At 33.9% G+C, this 9,018-nt stretch overlaps 2 long non-coding RNA genes across 2 annotated transcripts in view; one reads left to right on the top strand and one right to left on the bottom strand.

The window, feature by feature from the left end:
• LOC117109814 overlaps positions 1-4,602 on the top strand; it is a 7,839-nt gene extending 3,237 nt beyond the window's left edge. Inside the window, exons 2-3 of the long non-coding RNA XR_004445598.1 lie at positions 1,636-1,689; positions 3,582-4,602. This is a non-coding gene — a long non-coding RNA (uncharacterized LOC117109814). The remainder of the gene's footprint in view (positions 1-1,635; positions 1,690-3,581) is intronic.
• A 413-nt stretch (positions 4,603-5,015) lies between these two features.
• On the bottom strand, positions 5,016-9,018 carry LOC117109820. The gene is made up of 3 exons (XR_004445601.1): positions 8,896-9,018; positions 6,215-6,331; positions 5,016-5,378 (listed from the first exon to the last, which is right to left on the bottom strand). It is a non-coding gene; the product is annotated as an uncharacterized LOC117109820 (long non-coding RNA).

Genomic DNA, 9,018 nt, shown 5'->3' with positions numbered 1-9,018 from the left:
CACAAAAAGTTATATCCTTCAATTGACTTTAAATATAGTTTCACATTAATTCAATTTAAAGAACACATTGACGTGAGTAATCCACACTAGAGTTTAGATCCATGCTTCCCAAACTATGGGTTGTGACACAAAAAATCAGTCACCAAACTTTTGCGTTGGGTCACGAGCAGGTTTGCAAAAATTCAATCTATGTGTTTATTTTCAGACAGTTAAACAGGTCTGACGACTTATAAAAAGCATGATTAGGTGAATCCTCATTAGAAAAATCTTTTACTATGTGCCTACAGTAATGAATAATGAATATTTCATATGGCTAGTATTATTTTTCTGTTGCCATTTATCACAATATAATTGTGTAAATCTAAGCTTTCAGGTCTGTTTAAAAACAGTTTATAGAAATAAACTTAAAACATATTACAAACTTAAAACGTATTCTAAATGTTTTTAACGGGGTCTTTTTGGGCAGTCACCAATTCTGTTGGGAGATTTTAGATGTGCTCGTATTTTATATCAGCGGTTCCAAGAATTTCATAGGGGAAGGAAGGAGCAAGGAGGGACTTTCACAAATGGAGGGTCTATACCATGTCAGCCCCACCATGTTTGTGGCTGAGGTAAGAAAATTAATGATTATGGCATCTCTAGACAGCAGGAAATGACACTCACAGACTTAAACTTTCTCCATTTTAAAAACAAATTTTGACAAATTTTTGGGCCTCCGTTAATCCGGCACTGGATAAAGGCCTAATAAAATTTCCAACAGTTGATGTTAGAGACATACTTAATTATATTTGTTATGTATCAGCAAAGCCCTTTTGGGTCAGGGTGCTAGATCTAGGACCCTATGGATAGGGCCCCTCAGGGTCAGGGGCCCCCACCCCCTCTATTTTGGGTTCCTGGATCCGCCACTGACAATGATAAATTAAGTAAATCCCCCTTTCAAATTCTTGGATCTGCCACTGTATTTTAAAAATGTAGTGTGGAAATAAAAATGTTAACTGCATTTTTTATTAAAATCAATTAGATACGACTCCAGGCTTCCCAGGAATTTGCCTCGTGGACTCCACTTGGGCACTAGGAAGCCCCCCTTGCCCTGGTATTGATGAAATAAGCCCTTGAAACCCATAAATTGTTGTATTTTCTGGGGGGCATCTCACCCGAACCACTTCCAAAAGGTTTTTAGCGATGCCAGACCATGCCTAATTTTTTTTCCTTGTCGTGGATATCAGCCCCCAATAATCCCCCTCCCCCACCCATATGCCCGTTGGGGACCTTGGCACCACCACAAATTCCCCCCCCCACTTTCAACCACGACGCCCATGTCTTCATGGAAACTTATGTATTTACACAGATACACCTTTAATCATTCAAGCATACAGTCACATTTGAATGATCATGTGACAACACGTCCTCCAGTATTGCCATTATGTTGTTTTTCTTCCGTCATTGTTGTGGTATAACATTATATAATTATTTAACTTAAAATTACCACCATGTTTACAATACTTTGTTCTATTGTATATTCACCGTCTCCTGGATCCATTACTCATTAATCCATTTAGTTACTTGAATTATTACGATTTGGTATGCATATTTAAAGTTTTTTTGTACAATTATTTGTTATGTTCTTTATTTTAGAATATGGAAAAAGTTGAGTGATCTTCAAGCCATGATTGGCTCACATTGCTGCAGGTAAAGAAATGATTTTCAAATTCATAAACTCAACCTGTTACTCAATGTTGATGATTTTGAAACCCAGCTTCCCATACTTTTTTTTCTGGGACCCAATTTGTGATTTCCCAGACAAGTCGCGACCTATGTAATATTAAATGTCATAGTAAATTGCACATCGACCTTTATAAATCCCAAAAATGTGATGCTTTATGTTTTAAAAAAGGGCTACTTGACATTAGTGTTACAGCAATTTTTGTTTACTAATGATCGTCCTTTTGAAAAAAACGGCGGTGGATACAAGAATTCGTAATGGAGGGGCCCAAAGAGGAATTGTCTCAGATAGAGGGTACATCCAGCTCAGTCCCACTATGGTTGGGGCTGAGGTAAGAAATTTTATGATTAGGCACTCTTGGATTGAATTTGAATAAAATTTCATTTTTTTTAAATTGGAGGGTGGGTAGGGGGAGGAAGGGGGTGCCTTGAACCCACTGGAAAATGAGACTACTTTAAATATTTTGAAACGAAAATATAATCAACTTTTTTGCATAAAATATTTTAAACCATTGAATTATATATTTGATAAACTTAAACCTAAATTCCCCTCACCCCCGTTGTTATCAGTGGCTTATCCAGAATTTAAGGAGGGGGAGGGGAGTGTGATAAAATGAGAGTCCAAACCACGTCAGTGGCACCTTGGTTGGGAGTGACGTGAGAAAATTTTCAGTAGTTTGTGCCTGTGGATGCACAAAGTACATTTTAATTCTTTGTATTTTTGACGAGATGAGTAAAAAAAAACGAATTAATTAAACAGGTGCCCGAAAAAGGCACTTAAATACTTATAATTCCAAAATCAACCATATCCACCTGAGCCCCCAACCCCACATGGTTGGAAAATTTTAAGAATTTGAGACTTCAAGATTTTGATGCCAGAAAATGGCACGTGGATAAAATTTATGAAAAGCTAATTGATTAGTTCGCTAATAATTAACAGTATCACAATGCATTTTGATACATTATAATTGCTTAATATGACTATATATTTTTAATCATACAAATCTATGAAATAACTAAAGAAATACAATAAATACGTACAAGTTTAAAAAATAATGAACATGGCCTTCCATATGAAATAAACTACGCCCTCAATCGGATCAAAATTTTTTTAACAAGAGTAGCGACAGTACCCAAACATTGTACATGGAGGTATATAAAAGTGTTTACAGTACTTTGTCCGGTACAGATTACCGTAATTTATCGCACTTTATACACCTAGCACTAGCATTTAGCCTACTTACTGTCCACAGGGCACCCCCCCCCCATCAATAGTGTCCTTGATCTAGAACCCCTCACACAAAAGAGCTTGAATGATACAATGCATAATGTGTGTCTGACATGGACTGTAGTCCATATTATATCTAGTGACGGATCAAACACGGTCTAACCGGGCCCCCTAAGTTTGTTAAAATAAAAAAATAGAGATAAAAATAAAATTATATTCAAATTTTAAATCTGTAAGTGCCATTTCCAGTCATCTGGGTGCTATAGTCATAAATTTTCTTACCCACCATGGTTGGGGCCGAGACCATTCGTCTGTAAAAATTCTTCACTGGGCCCATCCATCTATATCAAATTCCTGGATTCATCACTGATTATTTATTCTGCAAATTTATTCTAAAAAAATTTAGAACACAATGACAGATTCAATAAACAAAAAGTCCCAAAATGGAATTGCCGACCAGGCAATCCTAGGAAAGCCACAGAGCCCTCGACCCCAGTGTTACACTATTGGATATGATAACAGTGATTTACAAATACTGTAATGATGGTACAAACATATACAATTATTTTAACTAGTTTAAATTATAATTTTACTTTCATAGTTAATAGTTTTTGTTTTTTATAATTTCTAGGAAAACACTTGCTGAGCAGATTTATTGTGGGCTATCAAGACTAGAATTCAGTAGGAGCTTGTTAATGTAAAGCAGATGAATGATGGGCAGACTGATTAGTTTAGGAAGCTCGCTAAGTACAAATGAAGCAGATGAACTGTGGGAAACGAAGGCTGTTATACAGAAGGTTGAGCAATGAATTGTGGGAAATCAAGACTGATTCAGTACCAACAGTAGCTGTATGGTGCTAGTAGCTGTATGGTGCTTGAAGCTTAGCAAAGTCAGATTTTGAGATAATGCAAGTGAACTATAGAAAGTCAAATTTTGATATAGAATTGTGTGGAATAGACACTGATTTATTTGAATCCTGCTACATACGCTGTTGTTACCTGAAGCTTTGCAAACTGTGATGTATGGAAATGAAGCAAAAGGATTATGGGATTCTACTGTACACTGCAAAGACATTTATTGTACATTCATAAAATTGGTGGTTATGAAAAGAAGTCAGGTTTGTGTTTGTAAGTAACTTAGTGTTAGTCCGATTAAAATGCTGGCCCAATTCTGGAATTACAGTACTGTACTTAAAATGCTGAGGATTCTGGACAATGAGTTGATTAATAAAACCAGAAATGAGAATGAGTAAATTGATGGTCCTATTCTGGACTTGGTGTAAATTGCGGGTCCTATTTTGGACTTAGTTAAAATTTTGTACTGAGATTGTAAATAGTGTAAATTGTTGGTCCTATTTTGGACTTAGTTAAAATTTTGTACTGAGATTGTAAATAGTGTAAATTGTTGGTCCTATTTTGGACTTGGTTAAAGTAGTGTAAATTGTTGGTCCTATTCTGGACATAGTGTAAATTATTGGTCCAATTCTGGATTTGGTTGAAATTCTGGAATAGTGTAAATTAGTTGTCCTATCTTGAACTTAGTGTGAAATTATGGACTTCTTGGACTTGGTGTAAATTATTGGTCTAATTCTGGACTTAGTGTAAATGTAAATGGTTGAGTCCTATTCTGGACTCAGTTAAAATTCTGGACTTTTAGTGTAAATGGTTGAGTCCTATTCTGGACTTAGTTAAAATCCTGGACTTTAGTGTAAATGTAAATGGTTTAGTCCTATTCTGGACTTAGTGTAAATGTAAATGGTTGAGTCCTATTCTGGACTTAGTTAAAATCCTGGACTTTAGTGTAAATGTAAATGGTTTAGTCCTATTCTGGACTTAGTGTAAATGTAAATGGTTCAGTCCTATTCTGGACTTAGTTAAAATTCTGGACTTTAGTGTAAATGTAAATGGTTGAGTCCTATTCGGGACTTAGTTAAAATCCTGGACTTTAGTGTAAATGTAAATGGTTTAGTCCTATTCTGGACTTAGTGTAAATGTAAATGGTTCAGTCCTATTCTGGACTTAGTTAAAATTCGCACAATGTTGAATAAAACAAAATGAAACACTATTTTCATTGTACTACAATTTGTAGTGTACTGTATTTCAAACACCACATATTCTACAATCCAATAAATCTTAACGAAACTTTTTTGGAAAATTTCGTCAGCGTCTCGCGCAATAAGACAGTTGGGATTATCCAAGCGGAAGCAATCGCCCATTATAGGCGATCGCCACGCGTGGAACCTACGCGCCACCCACCACCCTTGGCCCCGCTGAAAGATATATATGCCTCTCAGAAGTTGTTCTTGACTTGGTGTTAGTTCTGCAGTTTTGCTGGTTTTTGCTGTTCTAGCTGAATGCAATGAATATTCATCATTTCTCTGCCTGGTAATGAGGATAGTTGGTCTGGTGGAATATGCAAATAAATCAACTGAAATTAAAAAGGAAATGATATCTAATTTAACCAACAAATATTATGACTTTCATTATTTTAATTACTTCTTAATTAATTGCAAAATAACACACTTTATTATTAATAGATATTCTACATACAATAACTTTATATTATTTTAACACTAACATCCGTTGTATAAAACTTGATTATAATACAACCCGAGGCAACGCTTGTCAATGTGCCCACCTATATGGAGAGTTTACCATAGACTTTCCTGTAGGTGCTTTATACATGGCATAATCACTGTAAGTGAAATACACAAAATTGGTACATAACTCTCAGTATCATCAAACATTGTAAATGTTAGATAGATACTGAGTGTTATGTATTGATTTTGTGTATTTCACTTACGGTGATTTTGCATGAATGGAAAATGATGGGTGGGATGGTCTATCAAATATAATTACATGTTCTTTCAAGGACAATGGAACATTGTATAATTTAACGTCTCTATAAAAAATGACTGCAGCTTTTTTTTTTTTAAACATTTTCTATTAAGCTCTCAATCACTGCTTATCAACATGCTGCTCTTTGAAATAAACAAGATCAAATTTTTAAAAAGTCAAAAATTTTCTACAAAACCATTGGTTTTTTGCAAAATATTTATATCTACATTTATTATAAGCTTATTTTAAAATTAGGCCTACCATTTCTTATGTTTTAACAATATGTTTCAATTTGAAACATAGTTTTGTCCTGGTCTTGACTCTCTAACGTCACTATTAATCTTATGAAGATACGAATGGCTACCTAGTTCGAAGCAAGAAATCAAGTTGTTTTTACCAAGTACTGCATGAAAACATGCCACTTACCAGAATCTGGTATTTCTTCAGTTGTAATCCATTTTTAAAATTATTATTTCATGAAGTGAAAACACTCCTTTTTAACACGTCACTCATGTCAATCTGCCTGCTTACCAACATGCCACTCTATAAAATAAACAAGATTATTTATACTCATTAACAAATTTTTAAAAATAGAAAACTACAAATTTACAAACGACAACATATTACAGGGAAAGATTCGGCCCGGGGATGGGAGGGAGGGGCGATCAAAAAATGAGAATTTTGCTGAACTATTGAAAATCCCAGAATGCGGAACTAAACTCTATTCAATTGTAAAATTAAAGGTCACAGTATTTTAAGCCGAATTAATGAAACTAATATGTCGTAATATATCACAAGTTAAATATTTTAACTATTAAGATGAAACCATATCAGTAGACAAAAAAGACCAAAAAAAATAAAAGGATTTTAATTGTGATCATAAAGACATAGACACTTAAAATTGTTTAGATGTATTTTTTAAATGTGTTTCAAATGAGAATCTGAAGACCTAGAATACTTAATAACCAATCATGACAAGGCATTTACATGTTGGGTTAGCACATATTTAAATAGAGTAGAGAAAATAAAGTAGAATCCTCTTTTGGGACACAACTTCAGAGGACACCCTTTTAAGGGGACACTTTTCTGTGAAATAAAGGGAAAATATAGCTTTTAACATTATGGCCAGCCCCGATTTCAAATTATGAAATGTGTAGGCTGCCGTCACCGTGACCTCTGACAATTAGTGCCTTCAAATTTAAAAAAAACGTAATGCAATAATGACATACTGATTATTATTGTATATTTTTAGTATATATTACAGCCGCCCCGAGTTTCTTTCCTTTTCTTCCTTCTTCCTTTATTCTTTCGTATTTTAAGTTATTTTATCCATAATTACAACAGATTACTAATACACATACATTTATTAAGTTTTTAAATATAATTGTTTATGTTTATGGGCTAGTCTCTGTATATTTGTTCTAAAATTAACATAATTCAATCTTTGTTCAATTTAAAGTCGGAGATATATCCTGGTCTCGACTACCTTAGAGTCACTCTCAGATAGGCTTGTCTTCATTTAACTTCTATGAATGGATACCTTGTTCAAAGCAAGAGATCAAGTTGTGTTTATTTATTGGTGGGAAATTTTCCCTATAGAAATGATGAGGTACAATCTAAATTCCGTAGTGTACTTGCAATGCAATGTTGTTTTTCATTCTTTTGTTTTAATTTCGTCTTCGTATGACCATAGAGTGGTATGGCATACCGTATGGATGACGAGGATAGCATGATTGTTTATATAATAATTATTTAATTAATTAATTAATAAATAATATAAATAATATGAATCTGAGGAAAGATTTTAATTAGAAACTTTAGCAGCGCAACCAGTAATGCTAGGTCTAGGTCTGCAAACGTTCATTTCGGGTTTGGTCATGTACATTGACCCCCATCTCATATATCAATACCCTATCCCCATCTTCTCTATTATTATTATTATATTATATTATTATTTCATCAAGTGTAGTTTTAGTGAAATATATCCTAGGTCCGTAGTCCACCTTAGTTAGAAATAAGCATATGTAGGCCTAGCCAGGCTTACTTGACTTCTCTCTCTCGGGGGAGGGGGCGTGTGATAGAGGCCGTTCTCCAAATTATGACCTCAATGACCTTTGTGACCTTGGGCATAAAAAAATCGTCATAAATACAAAAGCATAATTTTTTTTTCTCTAGAAAACAGCATATTCCACATAATGCGTAACATTTATGATCATAGGAATTTTTTTAGTGTCGTTTACATGGGGTTTATAGGAAAAAAAGTACCCTTTTTGAGCCCCGAAATTGCAATTTTGGGGCAAACCCAACATTTGCAGAAAGTTACAGTCATAAAAAATTTATTATGCGTTTTTCAGAAACCTATTAAAACCCCTTAAGGGGCCCCAGAGACTTAGAATAGACCCCCTTGGGACTTTAAAGGGTTAACTATAATACAAACCAAGGCAATGCTTGCCAATGCTCAGATCTTTCTTGGCGCATTTCTTACGCATTCAACACTGCATACTCAAAGATGTTTGATTATACTGAGTGATATCTTATGGTGATAATGCACGAATGCAGAAAAGTAGGATGAAAACTTAAATGAATGAACTGGTGGATGGATGTACATCAATGAAAATGCAGCATTATAAAATTGTACAATACAAACTTCTTATAAAAAAAAATATAAAATAACACTACTAATGGAGAAAAGTAGGATGAAAACTTAAATTAATGAACTGGTGGATGGATGTACATCAATGAAAACGCAGCATTATAAAATTGTACAATACAAACTTCTTATAAAAAAAAATATAAAATAACACTACTAATGGAGAAAAGTAGGATGAAAACTTAAATTAATGAACTGGTGGATGGATGTACATCAATGAAAATGCAGCATTATAAAATTGTACAATACAAACTTCTTATAAAAAAAAAAATAAAATAACACTACTAATGGAGAAAAGTAGGATGAAAACTTAAATTAATGAACTGGTGGATAGATGTCCATCAATGAAAATGCAGCATTATAAAATTGTACAAAAAAAATTTCTTATAAAAAAAATAAAATAAAATAACACTTAATACTTGGCCTATATCACAACATAAAATATATAGCCACTTACCAGAATCTGTTCTTGTGTTGCTCTCCGCTTTCTCAATTTAAACTGCTGCTAAACAAGTCACTATCTCAATCTGCTTGCTTACCAACATGCCATTCTATAAAACATAAAACCATTGTAAGTATA

This window comes from Anneissia japonica, unplaced genomic scaffold, assembly GCF_011630105.1.
Source record: "Anneissia japonica isolate Jap-2015-1 unplaced genomic scaffold, ASM1163010v1 scaffold1511_len2985839_cov193, whole genome shotgun sequence".
Taxonomy (NCBI): Eukaryota; Metazoa; Echinodermata; class Crinoidea; order Comatulida; family Comatulidae; genus Anneissia; species Anneissia japonica.
The sequence above is the reverse complement of the archived record's forward strand: the minus strand, read 5'-3'. Positions and strand labels throughout refer to the sequence as shown.